Below are 17,071 nucleotides of genomic sequence, written 5' to 3' on the forward strand. Positions count from 1 at the left end.
TCCTCTTTCTTTCTCTATCACGTTATTCTCTCTCTCTCTCTCTCTCTCTCTCTATCTCTCTATCTCTTTTAGTCTCTCTCAATCTCTTTAACTCATCCTCCTTATAGACTTGACCAAATCTTACGTATTTCCGTTCGCAATTTTACAATACAATAATGAGCTGCTCTTACAATTAAATATTCGCTGCTACGCTAACGTGAGAACGTCATTTCCTGTTCTGGGGCTTAATACAACATCAGCGCGCACTAATGCGCATGCGCTGCACCGTATTATAAAATCATCTCAATCTCTCTCTGCTGTTAAGAAACAAACAAAAAAGACAAACTCGTAAGAGACGAGGGAAGGCATTAGGAAAAGAGTTCAAATTCATAAAACTTTAAATAATGTTTGTTTTTTTATATAGCAAGGTGAGAACTTTCACAATTATTGATACCATTTACAGTTTGATCTGATGTAAGGTCGATGTACGAGGAATCATTAAATATAATCTCTATCATTTGATGATTTATTTTTGGAAAGAAAGATTTAGATACTAGAAAGAAATGACCAAGACTTACGCATACCCACGCATACACACGTACTACCATGGCACAAAAACGACTTTTTTTAAACTTAGGATTATTTTGAAGGTGAATGTCATGAATGCACCATCATTGAACGGTCTAGTGTTCCTGTTTGGACCTTTCTGCTTTGTGTCTTGGATGTGGAACACGTTTGCAGGACCATTCATTTCACAATACTGTAGTTGTAAAATAAAAGGTTTTAAGTTCTTAGAGAAATTTCTGAAACAGACCTTGCTGCAGCTTTTCTTTAAAAAATATTTTTGTTCAACCTCTACTGTCTCTAAGGACTCCTCCTGTTATAGCTGCCTCTAATCGCTCTAAGATCTCCTACTGTTAGAGCTGTCTCTAATCGCTCTAAGATCTCCTACTGTTATAGCTGTCTCTAATCGCTCTAAGATCTCCTACTGTTATAGCTGCGTCTAATCGATCTAAGATCTCCTACTGTTATATCTGTCTCTAATCGCTCTAAGATCTCCTACTGTTATAGCTGTCTCTAATCGCTCTAAGATCTCCTACTGTTATAGCTGTCTCTAATCGCTCTAAGATCTCCTACTGTTATAGCTGTCTCTAATCGCTCTAAGATCTCCTACTGTTATAGCTGTCTCTAATCGCTCTAAGATCTCCTACTGTTATAGCTGTCTCTAATCGCTCAAAGATCTCCAACTGTTATAGCTGTCTCTAATCGCTCTAAGATCTCCTACTGTTATAGCTGTCTCTAATCGCTCTAAGATCTCCTACTGTTATAGCTGCCTCTAATCGCTCCAAGATCTCCAACTGCTATAGCTGTCTCTAATCGCAATAAAAGCTCATATTGTTATAGACACCTCTTATTGCTATAAGGACTGATACTCTTATAGACCCCTCTTAGTGCTCTAGTCTAAAAGATCATGAACAATCTCTATAAATGTTGATCTTGCTTTTAAAAGATTACACTTTATGGGGACTGTTTCTATCGCTGATGTTTAACGAGGGTATCATGACGCCAACACAACGACCAAAAACATTTATTTATCCAATGTGTGTCTTACATCTTTATTGGATGGACTGACCGGCGTCCCAAATATCCTTAAATGGAAAATCCCAGTGTACACACGAGACCCTCTCGGTTCGAAAGTCAATTACCACTCAACCCTTGCGCAATTAAATTATATCTGAATTCTGAACAAAACCAAAATCCTCTATATTAGTAGAATCGGTATGGTCAAGAAAATAGAACTGCTGTTGTCCTCTTCTTGTTCGTTTAATAAACTTACCAAAAGACGCGTGAATATAATAGAATTATATCATCCCCCCTCGCTTTAGCTTAGCATTGGAAGGCTTAATGTGCCTCTGGGAGTAGTGCATTAGGAGAATTAGCCCACAGCTAGGATAGTAGGATAATCGAATCTCCTGGATAGTCAGTCTGTTCTGTGACACCGTGGTGTGACGTCATGTCCTGTTGTTTAGGGTCTGGACCAGGAAGTCGGTTTTTTTGTTTTTTTCAGTCTTTAAAAAGCCATGATTTTTAAGCATGAATTTGTAAGCGTCTGCATCTTGTGGGATGTACAAGATGCTTAAAGTGGGTCAGAGAATGGGGCTAAGCCGATGGATTACTACCCTTAAAATGTTACAAGAGTCAGTGGCGATTTTTTTTTACACACATGTATTGATTTGTTGACCTCCTTCAGACGTAGAGCGACTATTGTTCATCTCGAACACTTTTTCATATGGCTGTGGAGCCCTATTTCAGAAAGACACTGCTGTCCACATATATCGCAGGTTAAGGTGGCTTTCGCTTTGGTGGTAAAGGAGCCGGCCATTTTTTGTATGGCACGCTTTTCTTCCAGAGCTGAAGCCCATGTTTTTTCACGGTCCATAGCTTTCTTTTCTCCATCTAGTGCGGTCTAGGGCTATTTCTTCCCATCGGTCAGTTTCGATGTTCACTGATTGAAGGCCCCGTTTGATTACATCCTCGTAACGGAGGTGGGGGCGACTTGTTTTTCTAAAGCCAGACGCGAGTCGCCCGTAAAGAATGACTTTCAGGATGCGATCGTCCTCCTTAAGGCGATCAGGTCGGAGCCAGACTTGTATACATGACTAAATAGCTCCTCTTTCTCTGTCAAAGATGAGTACAATTCCATTTCTTATGTGCTAGAAGATGTCTAAAAAGTCCAATCTTTGCTTTGAAAAGCCGTCTGCCCACAATATCCGAGTAACTATTGCTTGCTTTCCCTCTTATTGTTTTTAATCTCTCAATAAAAAGGCAAAAAATTAAAACTACCCAGTTCTAGGTTTTTCTCCGAGCTTATATTTAAGCTTTTCGTTAACTTTAGGTAGCGCGAGGGTTAGGGTAAAGCGCTTAGCTTCCGAACCGGGGTTCAGGGTTCGAATCCTGGTGAAGACTGCGATTTCGAGTCCATCCAGCTCTAATGGGTACCTGACATTAGTCGGAGAAAGTAAAGGCGGTAGGTCGTTGTGCTGGCCACATGACACCCTCGTTCAACGTCCACCGTTGGTCACGGAAACAGATGCCTTTTACACTAACAGCCCTATAGATCGCAAGGTCTGAAAGGGGAACTTTTGCGTAAACTTTAGAACCGTTAGTCGCTTGAAAATAAACGGATAGACACATAAATATAAAAACCCAGAAACAATAAAATAAGAGAGAAAGAGAAAAAAAAACATGCACCACAAAAATAGCATGTCTTTCTTTCCAACGCCTGGTTGTTTCATTCTGAGCAGAGATTATCCTGTCATGTTAGATTGTTCCCCAACACCATGTGCGTAGGATTTATGAGGGGTCCTACACATCAAAGGTCTGGCTCTATCGGAGATGTTTCTTTTCTCACTTTGTCTTGTTTACACAAATATTCCAAGAACTTCTGTCTGGTATCTGCTGTTGTTCCCTAGTTACGCGCGGTGAATCGTTAGCGTGACGAATGCGGTTTAAATCCCACGGCTGAAATTCTTGGTTTCCATCGTCTGCTAAGAATAGGAATTGGAGGACGATCTCATCCATCTTGATATTATGGTTAATGGCGTTTGACCTTAGGTTATAGTAAGAAACACAGACACAACATGAAGAGACAGAGGCGGCACAACATAACTGTTAAATGGGGGATAGAAAATAAGAAAAACAAAATCCAATTTTTAATAACTATTTTTCAACCTCTAGAGGCGTGGGCTGTGAAAAACATTTTTTTTTCTATTTAGAATTTTTTAGGGGAATTTTCGGATTTTTAATTTTTTTTCGAAATCTTGTTCTAGTTTTAACCTTTTCGAAAAAAAAAAATTTCTTCAAATTTTAAAGTTAGTGTTGAAAATGATAAATTGTAGAAAATTTTGATTAAATGGAAATAAAAATTGATAGTAATTGATTCAATTAATTAATTTAGATACCACCATAAAAATGATACATTAGAAAATTATCATGCAAGGGGAGGCTATCCTTTATAAGTCTTTTAATACTTTCAAAAAGGGAGATATATAGATTGTAGTCAAAATAAGTTTGTATTCAATTTTAGAAAATTGGTTTACTATTCCATGACATTTTACGCAATGGAAATATGTGAATTTTATTATAAATTTTATATTATGACGTCATTGTTGCGTTGGCTCGTTTACACGGGCCCCTGACATTCACCATGCACCTTCGTTCGTAAAAATAAAACTTTGACTTAATGTCAACATATGGATATAATATTTAAAAAGATGACATTGTTTACAATGATGAATAACAATGATAACGTAATCTATTATTTGATTTAACAAATATTATAATATAGTTACTTATGTCACTAGTTAAATATAAATTCTGCACCGTGAGGTCCCATTATTGTAGTATAACACATTAGTATGTAGTTGGCCTCTACACAACAAACGCACAACACTGGCCTACTGCTCTGTCACACAAACCTCAAACCTCAGCATAATAACAAAAAGTAATTTTCCTCAGCTAAAAAAAAAAAAAAAAAGATGTATTCCAAAATTGTGCACTTACCAAGAATTGGTGCTTGATTACTACAACCTACCGCATTATTCTGAGCCTTGTCTATGGGTCCAAAATGTGATCAGTGCTGACCTTCACGTCGCTACGCAGTCCTAGCGGTGACCTACATATTTTGCCACAAGGAGACATAATCGTTGTGCTCCCGTGGTCGGTTTAATATTCTCTTTCAGCCTTTTACGTCAGTCCGCGGCGTTAGATTGTCTTTTGGTCTTAAATATCTATCCCTCGGCTTTTATAATAAATTTCCAATGGCGTTTTAAGATATTCATTTTGTGGTCAGGAAATAATCGTTTAACGGTAAGGTGACGGATTGTTCTAATGAAGTTTGCAATAGCCAAACTTGGTCATCTATACAGTCACAAAGTTTCTCCACTTAATTCTCAGCTCAAACATGCTGAGTAGGTTTGAACCCAAACCCTTTTGGAATATTCGAGTTTATATGTAGAGTGCTGGGTAGAGCTTGAGTATTGAATGTACGTAGTAACTCCTCGTATTGTTGTGGTTACACGGTTAATGTTGTAGCTTCAGACTGCTAGAACAACTCCACGGTTGTAGGTGTATTGATGGCTTAATATACAACTTAAATAAAACTCAAAAAAATGTATTTAAAAAAAACAACAACATAACAATACTTTAAAAATAAAAATAAAGGTTTATATAAGAGGAAGAACTCCATATTTACAACTATATATCTTAATAATGAGAATTTTTCCCAGTTTCGACATCAAACAAAATAATTAGATCTAGTAACAACTAATTAATGGCATTATTGGTTGATTTTTCAATCGATTCATGTTTTGTTAGGTACAATACATGGTTGTATAAAGTTTCAACTTGATCCTAAAAATGGGTGTGGGAGAAAAAATGTGTTCGAAATTTGTACCAGACAAACAGACAGACAGACTGAGTTGATAAAAGCTTTGTAATTAACTTAATCTTCATTAACAGTATCTATACAACTTTCAACTTCGATCTAGATGTACAAAGATATGAATCATATCGAGCAATTTAAACAAAATAAAACTTACTTTCAAACTAGAAACAACACCTTTGTTTCAGCCCCTCATTCTCCGACGTCAATTGACTTCCATCAGTCGTTCACATTTATATATAACCTAATGGTTATGGTTGCATCCGAATCTACTTAGCCAATACGAGCACGCATACACAATGTATATCAAAAGAGATTCGAACTAAGGCGTTCAGTTATCGGATGATTCATTGAGTGCACCAGTAACAGCATTACTCGGATTTAGACGAATAGGAGGTGTTTAAACGCACTGAGTTGATCAGTGACAACACCGATGGTAATAATTATTTCGCTACAAGCATAAATTAAAGAAGTGGAGAAAGACGGTCGACAAATCTTGCGTGGTGCCCCAACGGTCCCACAGACTAAGGGATAGGTGAAGGTAACTCAACTGTGTCTACATGTAAGTGAAATAAAAACTCTAACAAGAAACTTTACGCGACAATTGTCAGGGCAGCGAGATAGTTTCCCTTTCAAAGTTGGCGTGTTGGTCGTGTAGAATGTGATGGCGATTTAAACAAAAAAGTCAAGACAGTCTTTAGAGAATAGACTATTATAATATTCATAATGGTCTTATCCTACGCTGTCTTAGTTTTCATAATTTTCTTCATTTTGAACCCGGAACTGATGTTACCTTCAACACGGACCGTGCCACCTGGTAGATAGAAGCACAAGTTATACATCATGGAGACGCGCTATGCAGACTTGCGCCAAAAAAAAAATTGCAGACGACAAGAAGAAAAGCGCCAAAGAAATAGTCAAGCCAACCGACACAAGCTCCAGCTGAAATAACCAGCCCCAGGATTCTTACGTAGGTCTCACCTGTCATATGAGGAGGCACAAAGTCACAGTACAAAACCCTCAGCCTCCTGGATGAAGAAAGTGGTCATCATCGAACCAGGATGGACAAACTATGTTACACCTTGAAGATATCTTTAATCAATAACAAAAATTACACTGTAAATCTTTTAAAATATAGAAAAGCTGTGTAACGGAATCATAAGTGTATAAGTTTTTCTAGGTTTTTTTTCTCGAAATAATTGGTATTTTTTTGGGTGTAAAAATATTCTCCAATATTATTCCCATTTCCGTGATTCATCTAATTGTATTTGTAAAATGTCAGCATCTTGTGATGTTTCTATCGTCAAAGTATACTATGTAATCGTTTGAGAAGAAAAAGAAATAGGCCTACAATGAACAATAAAAATTTTTTGGACAAAATCGTATTAAAACATCATATTACATAACGAGAAATAGTTGATGAATTAGTATTTTGATCCAGCTTCTGACACCATTGTTGACATATCTGACATCTTTCTCTTCTTTCACCAGCTAATTATCATTCCCAGTTAGTCTAGACTAACAAAATTGCTATTTATTAACATAGCCCTACTAGATGTATCGTGTCTGTAATACGCAGCCCACTAATAATGAACGATATATCCACTCAATACAAACAGAAAGAGGAACCTAATATATGGCCTGGCGCGTGCCAAAAATGTCTGATTTTAGTTTCACGTGCAAAGGATTGTGGGGCCGGAGAAATCGTAAACAGAGTGATTTCCCATTTTGCAGACGTGGAGATAAGTGGCTCCAAATTGCTAGGGATTTTCATCCGTTATTATCGAATGTTTCGTTTGGTCATTTCGGAGAGACAGACTGCCTAATAGATTTTTTCCACTATCAGGTATTCTGTAATAATATTTAGATACGGACAATAATAGTGTTTGAATTATGTTGTATATTACATTGCATAAATAACGAATTTCAGACATTGAAAAAGTTTTAACATATTCAGTGTTGGCTTTTATAAATTGTTTACTGAATTAATATTAATGTATTCAATCAAACCTTCGCAAAGATTTATGGAGATAGTTTCTAAAAAAATGATGTCCCGTGATAATGTTACAATTGTTTTTTTTGTTTTTGTATCTGTAGATATATAACTAGTGTCTGCGTGACGAGCAGGGGAGGACTGGCTATATGGGCATTCGTGCAAATGCCCGGTGGGCCGGTACCCAAATGGGCCGATAGGGTCACCTGAAGGGTCTCATGAATGCCACTATATAATGCATTAAATTTAAAAAAATTGTTATAATATTCTCTTATAAAAAGCCTTCTGAGCTTCATGTTTTAAAAAGAAACCTTTTACAGACTCTACGGTGTAACGCTAATTTAATCTAACACATTTTACGAAATAATGTAATAGTCTACATTTGTAGACAGTGCTAGTAGTAGGCTTCATCCTATTAGGGCCCACACTTTAAGCCAGTTTAAGCGATTAAAAAAGCAACATATGGCCTACAATATGTCTTTAAAAAATATCATTGTATCATGCGTTCAGTTATCAATACATTATCAAACTTAACAGAATGATTTTTTAGGACAGGTAGACCTAGAAATGGATGTCAATCATACGATATACGATTTGTGGGCCGAATGTATAGAAATGCCTGGGCCGATTTTAACACCCAGTCCGCCTCTGGTGACGGGATATTATTTTTAAACTAACCCACCGCCTTATAGAAGGTGGATATGCATTTGTGGGATGTGCAGTCGAGTGGGAATAACTTCTGGGCGTCCTTACAAGGGGAGCGAGGTCAAGCTTTAATCCAGAAGTAAATTTCCTCTGTCAGACGTAATAGCTATATATTTCTAAGTTTCTATGGTCCACGGTGGACAAGGGTGTCATGTGGCCAGCACGAATGATCAACCGCCTTTACGTTTTTTCAACTAATGTTAGTTACCCATTAGAGCTGGGTGGACTCAGGGGCGCCCAAAGATCCCGAAATTAATAATCCCAGTCGTCACAAGGATTCGAACTTAAGACCTCCGGATTGTAAGTCAAGCGCTTTACCACTCAGCCACCGCGCCTCCAATCCAGATGTAGATCAGGAGTTTTAAATTGAGATTTTCTTTGTGTTTGTTGAGGGCTCAAAGCAAAGTTTCGCTCACATTCTTGTTTTCCAAACATGTCTACACAAGAACTTTGACCAGTTGGCATTATAGCATCAAAGTGACGTCATTTGTATGGTGAAAAAATAAGAAAAAAAAATACTTTTTTTTTTAAATGAAGCTTATATTTAGCGTAGTTGTATCAATTAGTTGGATACGTCATGTTTTTAATTTGTAATAGATCTAGACTAACAAAAATAAATGTGTGCAATTAGAAATAGTTTTAGCAAATCGTTTTTGTGTAGCTCAGCTTTGATGTTTTTAGCTTTCTCGTTACGCTATGACCCTATCACGTGTCTGTATCGTGCGTAGAGCTTTGAACTCTGCCGACATTAAAATGCGCGCAAAACGTCGCCGTCTGACACTACTCAACATTGATAGCTGAAGACCTATCTAGGAAAACGTGAAATAGAGAGAAAAAAAAAGGAGAGCGATAGAAAGAAAGAAAAAGTAAAGAAAGAAAAAGAGATGGAGAGACAAAAGAAAGAATGTGAAGAGACAAAAATAGAAAGAAATGATATCTTGAAAAGTTCAACACAGAAGAATTAGTCAGTGAGATTATGGACATGTGACCGAAAGAGAGAGAAAAAAATAGGACGTAATTACTGAATAGGTTGGGGCTAGGGGCCAGTACTCTTCAATAGATAAAATAGTAAGTTCCTCTTTCAGACCTTGCAGTCCATGGGGCGGGTGATGTAAAGAGGGCATCATGTGGTTCGCCCAACAACCAACCACATTTACTATCCCCAAGGAGGAAACTAGGATATACAAGAACTACGAAAATTGAGATTTTCAGTCTCGTGACTCTTGAGTTTAGAAAGCAAATCGCTTAAACACTCGGACACCACGGTCCACAATGAATCTCTTCTTTACAATTAGTCAGTCAGTCAGTCAGTCTTGGTTAAGTCCTTCACACAATTTTCTTTCTCCCACTACCCCTTCGAAGGCAATACGTGAATCTAAAAATTTTAATTAATTAGTAGTAATTAATTAGTTTTGCAATACACAGAAAAAAAAAGGGGGGGGGGAAATCCTACGTTATTGAAAAAATGTACTGTAAAGGTAATAAAAAGGGGAGATAAATCTCTCAGTATTTAGAATATGGCAGTGATTGAGTGGTTCTTTCCCTTACATAAGATTGGTTCTTTTCAAAAGCATTGTTTTAATTTTCCTTTTTAGAATCTTTTTTTTTTTCATTAAAATACTTTTCACCTTACTCTAGCAACTGTTGTAGTTTGTTTTTTTTTCGTGAAAGGAGAGGCAGAGAGTGGGATCAACAGAACAAGAAAATGTCGTGGATAGGTCAAAATTTGCAAGGCCCACTGACCGAAAACGGTCAGGCATCGCTGTTTTAGCATCATCCTTAATCATTTATTTGAAAGGAATAGTCTCAGGTTCCTTGTAGGAGCTTGCAGTACATTCAGTGGTAGTAGGTTCAGGCACTAGATTCAGTGGTAGTAGGTACAGTGGCAGTAGGTGCACGTCTAATACGTTCAATTCTATTAGGTTGACCTTTAGTAGGTTCGTTTCGCATAAAGGTTCGTGCCATGTATTGTCTTTCTTTTGCACTCTTTCGATGTGTGCTGATTAAATTAGTCTAACAAGTGATCATTGATTCAAAAGGTTCCTTTATTCTGTACTCTGTGTCCCAGTATTTTCTTTGTGTATAACATGTCTTAGAGAAGTGCTTCCAACAGCTGTCGGCTTCGGCTTCCAACAGCTGTCGGCTTCGGCTTCCAACAGCTGTCGGCTTCGGCTTCCAACAGCTTTCGGCTTCGGCTTCCAACAGCTGTCGGCTTCGGCTTCCAACAGCTTTCGGCTTCAGCTTCCAACAGCTGTCGGCTTCGGCCTTCAACAGCTGTCGGCTTCGGCCTTCAACAGCTGTCGGCTTCGGCCTTCAACAGCTTTCGGCTTCGGCCTTCAACAGCTTTCGGCTTCGGCCTTCAACAGCTTTCGGCTTCGGCCTTCAACAGCTGTCGGCTTCGGCCTTCAACAGCTTTCGGCTTCCAACAGCTTTCGGCTTCGGCCTTCAACAGCTTTCGGCTTCGGCCTTCAACAGCTTTCGGCTTCGGCTTCCAACAGCTTTCGGCTTCGGCCTTCAACAGCTTTCGGCTTCGGCCTTCAACAGATTTCGGCTTCGGCCTTCAACAGATTTCGGCTTCGGCCTTCAACACCTTTCAGCTTCGGGTCCTTAAAAATTTCCCAAATGCATGTTATGTTCTATACCACCGCGAAAGGTCCTTGAGTGTATTTCACGATAGCTCGGCGGCTTGAGTAAGACGCTATTGGCATTACTTTCAAAAGCATCGGATAGCACAAAGTAAATGTTTCGACATGGCTTGAGGGCCGAAATTTGGGGATATGTGTCACAGAGTACAAAGATATCGTGTGAATTGATTTCGTCATTAATCTTATCTACTTGCTTCCCTTGTTTTGTATATTTATTTTGTTTGATATCAAACTGGAGGCTATTGTCACTGATGACGTCATAAATTTAGCAACGCAAAAAGGGCGGAGCTACACGAATCAGCAGCGGAAGTAGATTGATCGAAACCCGAGAACTTTCTAAAAAACTAAACTAAGAAAAGTCGTGGGTTAAAATGTCGACATTTATCTCCTTCGAATACTTTCTCCTTGATTCAACAATAATATTTCTCTGTGAGAAAAACAAATCGTTATTTCCCTATCTTTTAATTAGCTTCCGTGATTTAATAAAAGAATGTTTTGAAGAGTGTATCCCAGTACAGATAAACAATTATTTTGTATAGAGTCTGAAGTACGCCAACAAATCACAAGTCTGATTAACCAAATATCTATTTCAGAGATCAAGACTAAAGTACTTGCCATCTTAATGCTTGCCTACGTAAAACAAAAAAAAATTGCAATGATAAAACCGTAAAACAACGATATCTGAGTGGAGAGACGGTGTCTGATATTCAATTCTAGGATGTACTCTGGAAGTAAAAATCAAAATTGTCAAATAAAAAGTAATTGACACAAACTATGTTTTAGAACTATTACTTTAATTGTTTCTGGTTCAGTCCTTTGATTCTATGTCTTCAGCCGTATAGCTATTGTCTTTATCAGAGGAAAAACTCCAGAGATAAAAGGGAATGTTTTTGTGTTTTTCCCCGTTCAGTTCTTAATAATGTTTGGAATCTCACGAAAGTTACCTTTTTTTTTAAAATGACTTTTACTGACTCTGTCTCGCTTTGTGGTCCTCTATTGACATGTACTTTTGTGAACGTTTGTCTGAAATAGTTCAAGAAAAAAGTTTGTTGTCTTGGAAGTACAAGTTTCTTGTGGTCCTGTACTCTATAGTGCAATGTAATGAACACATAAAGTTATGCTTGTGTGTGGCCAGCAATAAACACCAGAGATAACCTGGACCCACTTGTTCCTCAGTTTCCTGATCAAAAGACCGGAGTTTAATGCCCTAAAGCAGTGCGTCCCAAACTGTGATGTTCCACGAACTATTGGAATAGTTTTAGTAAATTCACTCTAAAGAAAAAATGAATACATAAAGTTATGCTTGTGTGTGGCCAGCAATAAACACCAGAGATTACCTGGACCCACTTGTTCCTCAGTTTCCTGATCAAAAGACCGGAGTTTAATGCCCTAAAGCAGTGCGTCCCAAACTGTGATGTTCCAGGAACTATTGGAATAGTTTTAGTTGATTCACTCTAAAAACAAAAATAAGCAAAGTGTTCCGCTAAATACTCATAATGTGCGATTTTTTCCGTTAAGGAAAAGGTTTGGGATACACTGCCCTAAAGATTATCAGAGTTTGATTTGCACATGAACTATGCAGACGATTAAAGGTTTCGAGGCTTTTTGAGTGGGCATAATATGAAAAGAGGATGTGTAGTACAAAGCGCAACGGTTCTTTGACTTCAGCGATAACTTTACCCAGCCTATTGTAAGTGTTAGTGGATCCGCTTTGAATGCCGTGTCACGCAGCTCACGTCTACTATGCTTCTTTAACCCTTAAAATGATGAGCTGTTTTAGAATGAGTGCATTCAAAATGGAATTACAATTCTGATGTTTAGAGGTTAAACTACCACACGCGTTTTAAGGGTTAAAGATCTTGTGCATCCCTTGTACTGTTTTTTCACCGGAGATGAATTTTGGCTACGGAGCAGGAAGGACTACTCTTCCTGGTTGCTCTTACAGGAAACTGGTCACTCAAAGCTGTTAAACAAACCTGGTCAGTTCCAGATATACACTCCCATAGCTCACAGAGCAGGGAACATTCTTGCTAGATATACTATAGGTTCCTCTGACTGACTATATTGGCGGTAACGAGAATCAATTTTTGACACTTTTAGACATTTCTAGACACTTCTAGACATTTCTAGACACTTCTAGACATTTCTAGACACTTCTAGACATTTCTAGACACTTCTAGACATTTCTAGACAAAATTAACTTTAAAAAGGGGTTTGTTTCAGTTTACGGTGCGGTGGCTGAGTGGTAAAGCGCTTCCTTTCGAACTTTAGTGTCACAGGCTCAAATCCTTGGGCGCCTCTTAGTCCTACATCTCTTACGGGAACCTGACATTTTCATTTTAATAGATTAGTAACAGGAACTAATAATTAATTGTCTTTATCATATTATTATAAGCTGATTTTTTTTAAAGACACATTTACAAGCTATGAGGTTTTGATTTGTTCTATAATTCGGCGAAGTGATCGAATTTGTCGTTTTCAGGATAAACTAACCAATGTCAAAGACGCTCATTTGAACTTCCATGTTGCCAACTAAAACAACAACAAAGAGAAAAAAGCTACAAATGGAAGATCTTAGAAAATGTTACTCAGCAGTGCTATAAAGGGCACTAACTTATCAATACTTCCTTTATTCTCTACACAGAATACAACAAAAACGCTAGCTATTTATAGAATTCTTTTCCCCGAGAAATAAAATTCTCTAAGAGTTTATTTTTTTTAAGAACATGTTCGAGTGACATTTGTTACAATGTCAATGTAGGAACAACGAAACATGTCTACCAAAAACCTACACTTACGCATCAGTGGGGGGCGGATAAGTTAGACACCCACGTACGTTTACAATCTTTTCTACTATGACAACCTTGTGTCTTAACAGCTGACGTTAAGACACACAAAAGAGAGAAAGACAGAGGAAAGACAGAAGAGAAAATGACAGTGTAGAGAAAGACACAAGAGTGACGCGGTGAAATAAAAAAAAAATTCAAATTGTACAGAAATATCTGCGAACATTAACGAAATAAAATTATGGGAATCATTTTCCGTACACGAATAAAGGTTCTATGTAATCAAGCAAAACTGCGTCTTCCGTCCATTCACCGGCCGCATGAAGTGGACATAATAGTGGGTAATTAGGTCTAGGAATCTTGGGGTTTTCCCCCCTGAATGGAAACGAGTACAGTCCCCTGTTCAACGAAATGACGCGCTTTTTTCCAAAAAATGTAAATATTAACTCAACAGTTATATGTTTGTTAGGTAAATTGGTAAAATTGCGAATAGTAAGCTTTAAAAAATGAGAAGTAACAATGTTCCGTATCAAATGTAAGTTCTGTTTAAGTAGTATATTTTTTTTTGTACTGTATCTCGCAATATGTACTAATACTTTGTAACTATCATTGCTATTTGTAAAACAAATTAATACTAGATTGATAATACTGTTGCGACTGAGCAGTGATGCTGGTCAGTGTAGCCTCTGTGTAATCAACTGACTCATGCGACACAGGCCTGTGTACTTAAAAAAGGGACGGATGTAAACATTCTCCGTGTAGGTCAACGGTGTTTGTTATTATCTGACTATGAACTTTGTGTTGTTTCATAAAAACAAGGTTGGGTCAAGTCTGGCGGACTGAGACAGGAACAAGTTGTATATAACTGTTATATTCAGACATTGACTTCTGCCCATTTGTAAAGTATTTCATTGTTCTCTCTTCATTATTTATTACACTCATTTAAGGACTTAGGACGTAATCATCTTCTTTTTTGAAGTAACGTCTGTATTATATAAGATAAGAATATAAGATAAAGTGTCTCGTTATATCAGAGCCCAAGTTGTCTGGTTCTTGACTTAACCTCATTGTCTTGTCAAGGGTTTATAGAGAAACGTAACAATACAGATATAAATACATTTGAGTTACATGGTTTGTTTGTTTGTTTGTTTTTTTTAAGTTAAAAAATGTAACATTATCTACCGTGCTATTGTGAACTATTGTTTTGGGCGTTGCTATTATAATAAACATGAAGACGCTAAAAGTATCATAAAGTCATTATAATAAAACAAAATAAAACTCCCCATTCAGACCCAGAGATCTATAGGTAAGAGGATTCTTTGGCCACGATTAATGAGCAGGGTGTCATGTGGCCAGCACAAAGACCAACCACCTTTACTTTCCCCAACTTAATTAAGGTAACCATTAGAGTTGGGAGGACTCAGGGGTGCCCTAAAAATCCAGAAATTCAAAATCCTAGTCTTCATAGCCGAAGTCATCTTTATTACCATGATTAAAGTCCTATTCAAAATTGTCAATAAAGTTTATGTTATGTTTACCATTACATATTCATTTTACAAGTCCTTATAAAAAAAATTAACAATTTGCTTATAATAAATTGATTTACCTTTTTTTTAAATTTAAACCATTAAGAAATTAACTCATATTTTGCCATTTTATGAATATATATATAAATCTACATTTTGCTTATTAATGATCGCAATAAAGTTATTCACAATTTTTTGTTTGGTTTCAGAAATGTTTGACACGACATTGTAACGTCATACATAGCGTCTCATTCGATTTGCTGATTAATCGGTGAGTACCTTCATTATTTTGACATTTCCACTTAGAGACATAAACACACATTCGGCTGACCAAGGAGACTTAACCCTCTTCCCTTCTCCCCTAGCTTTTTTTCTGCTTTATGCTAATCGATCGTGCTGTAAGCGTTTCGTACTGTAGTCAGGAGTTCGAACCGGTGCCGTACATTTCCATCCTGCAAGAGATCTGGGCAAGGACTAATACCTTTTTTTTTTAATAGGACGTCCAAAATTTTTAAAATATTCACAAAACCACAAACTAGTAACTAAATATAAAATCGTCTCCCTTTAGCAGTCGAAGTTTGGTTATTGGTGTTCCGTTGTCAGCCCAATAACTAACCTCGTTTACTTTCCACGACTCAAGGCATTTTAAGTTGGGTGGACTCGAAGGAATGGAAAAAGACTGTTAATAGATCATATGTGGTGCCCCAACGGTTCAACAGACTAAGTTGTAGGTGTAGGTGAAGGACATAAAGGTCCCCTAACAGAAAAGAAGCTTAAAATTCCAGTCTTGACCAGGATACGAACTGCAGATCACTCGGTTCTGAAGCCAGGCCTTTTATCTCTTGGCCACAAATCCTAGTCTTCTGAACTATAGCGTCTAAACAATATTTCTTTATCAGTTTAATCAATTAAGTTTTTAGTCTTAAAAGTGTTGGACATGGGGAAAAAAAACAAGAATTTTACTTTTAAAAAATGTAACATTTCGATCACGAAACTTTCAACAAAAAAACCTATGTTACTCGGACATAAATACTTAGAAAAACTCAGCAACAATGAGCTAACTAATGTATTCTACTCTCGTGTAACTCATTCTTCCACTGTTTCTCATTTCTTCAAATTACTCTTTAAAGTAAACAGCTGGGCGGGTCTTCTTCTTCTACTTCTACTAGAAATCGAACTCAATTCTCTGTTCCAATACTCCCTGCCGATACCTAAATAATGGAGGGACGTCTCACTTTGACTTTTTGGGAGAGAGAGAGAGAGAGAGAGAGAGAGAGAGAGAGAGACGATACCAAATAGTTGAATGTTTAATAGGTCAATGTTAAAGTGAATATCGATACCAATTTCCATATTTACCGCCCAGACAATTCGATACCGTATAATAGAAAGTTTTGTCTGTGGTTAAACGTTAAGTAAAAAAAACAAAAACATGGTTAAGACAATAATAGTGAAACATAATCGAGGCGGGAATATATATGGGTTGTTAAACGTAATGACTGCAGGGTGGTGTAGGATCAGTTCATTACAAGATAAGATATAGGGTGATTATATACACAAAGGCTATCGCCATCTTGATGACCTACTTAAATTCAAAGCTACCACGAACATGGGGGAGAGGGTACGTCCTGGAGTATTAATGCCAGATTTTTCATCCACGTTTTGGTTAAAATAAGCGTCTGGATGCATTTGGCATGCATTGCCCGTTGTACATAATTTTACATGCATTTGTTGTCTATATTTTTTTAAATAGAAATTATTAGACGGGTTATTAACATCAACAGACAAGGCCCAGATATAATGATGTTAATAAAGATTAACATTTTCCGTCCATTTTTTTATATTTTGGCTAGATTTATTCAGTTCTAGAACGACTAAGGCTCATTTTTGTACAGTCCTTTTTGGCGTGACTCTTATTGCCTTATTCTTGAAACAATTTAATAATTTTATCTTGTTTTCGCACAAAGCACAAGTGCTACAAGACATTCCAGAACACA

General features: G+C 37.3%; 1 protein-coding gene across 2 annotated transcripts in view; it reads left to right on the top strand.

The window, feature by feature from the left end:
• The window catches only part of LOC106071309 (green-sensitive opsin-like), a 152,415-nt gene that overhangs the window by 10,834 nt on the left and 124,510 nt on the right, over positions 1 to 17,071 (top strand). The window contains exons 1-2 of one of the 2 annotated variants that reach the window (XM_056004112.1): positions 7,153 to 7,268; positions 15,287 to 15,348. The gene's annotated coding sequence lies outside the window, so the exon portion shown is untranslated. Of the gene's footprint in view, positions 1 to 7,152; positions 7,269 to 15,286; positions 15,349 to 17,071 lie in introns of those variants that run through there. The other variant, XM_056004111.1, reaches the window with a different exon arrangement.

The sequence above is a fragment of the Biomphalaria glabrata genome, chromosome 11 (genome assembly GCF_947242115.1).
Source record: "Biomphalaria glabrata chromosome 11, xgBioGlab47.1, whole genome shotgun sequence".
Taxonomy (NCBI): Eukaryota; Metazoa; Mollusca; class Gastropoda; family Planorbidae; genus Biomphalaria; species Biomphalaria glabrata.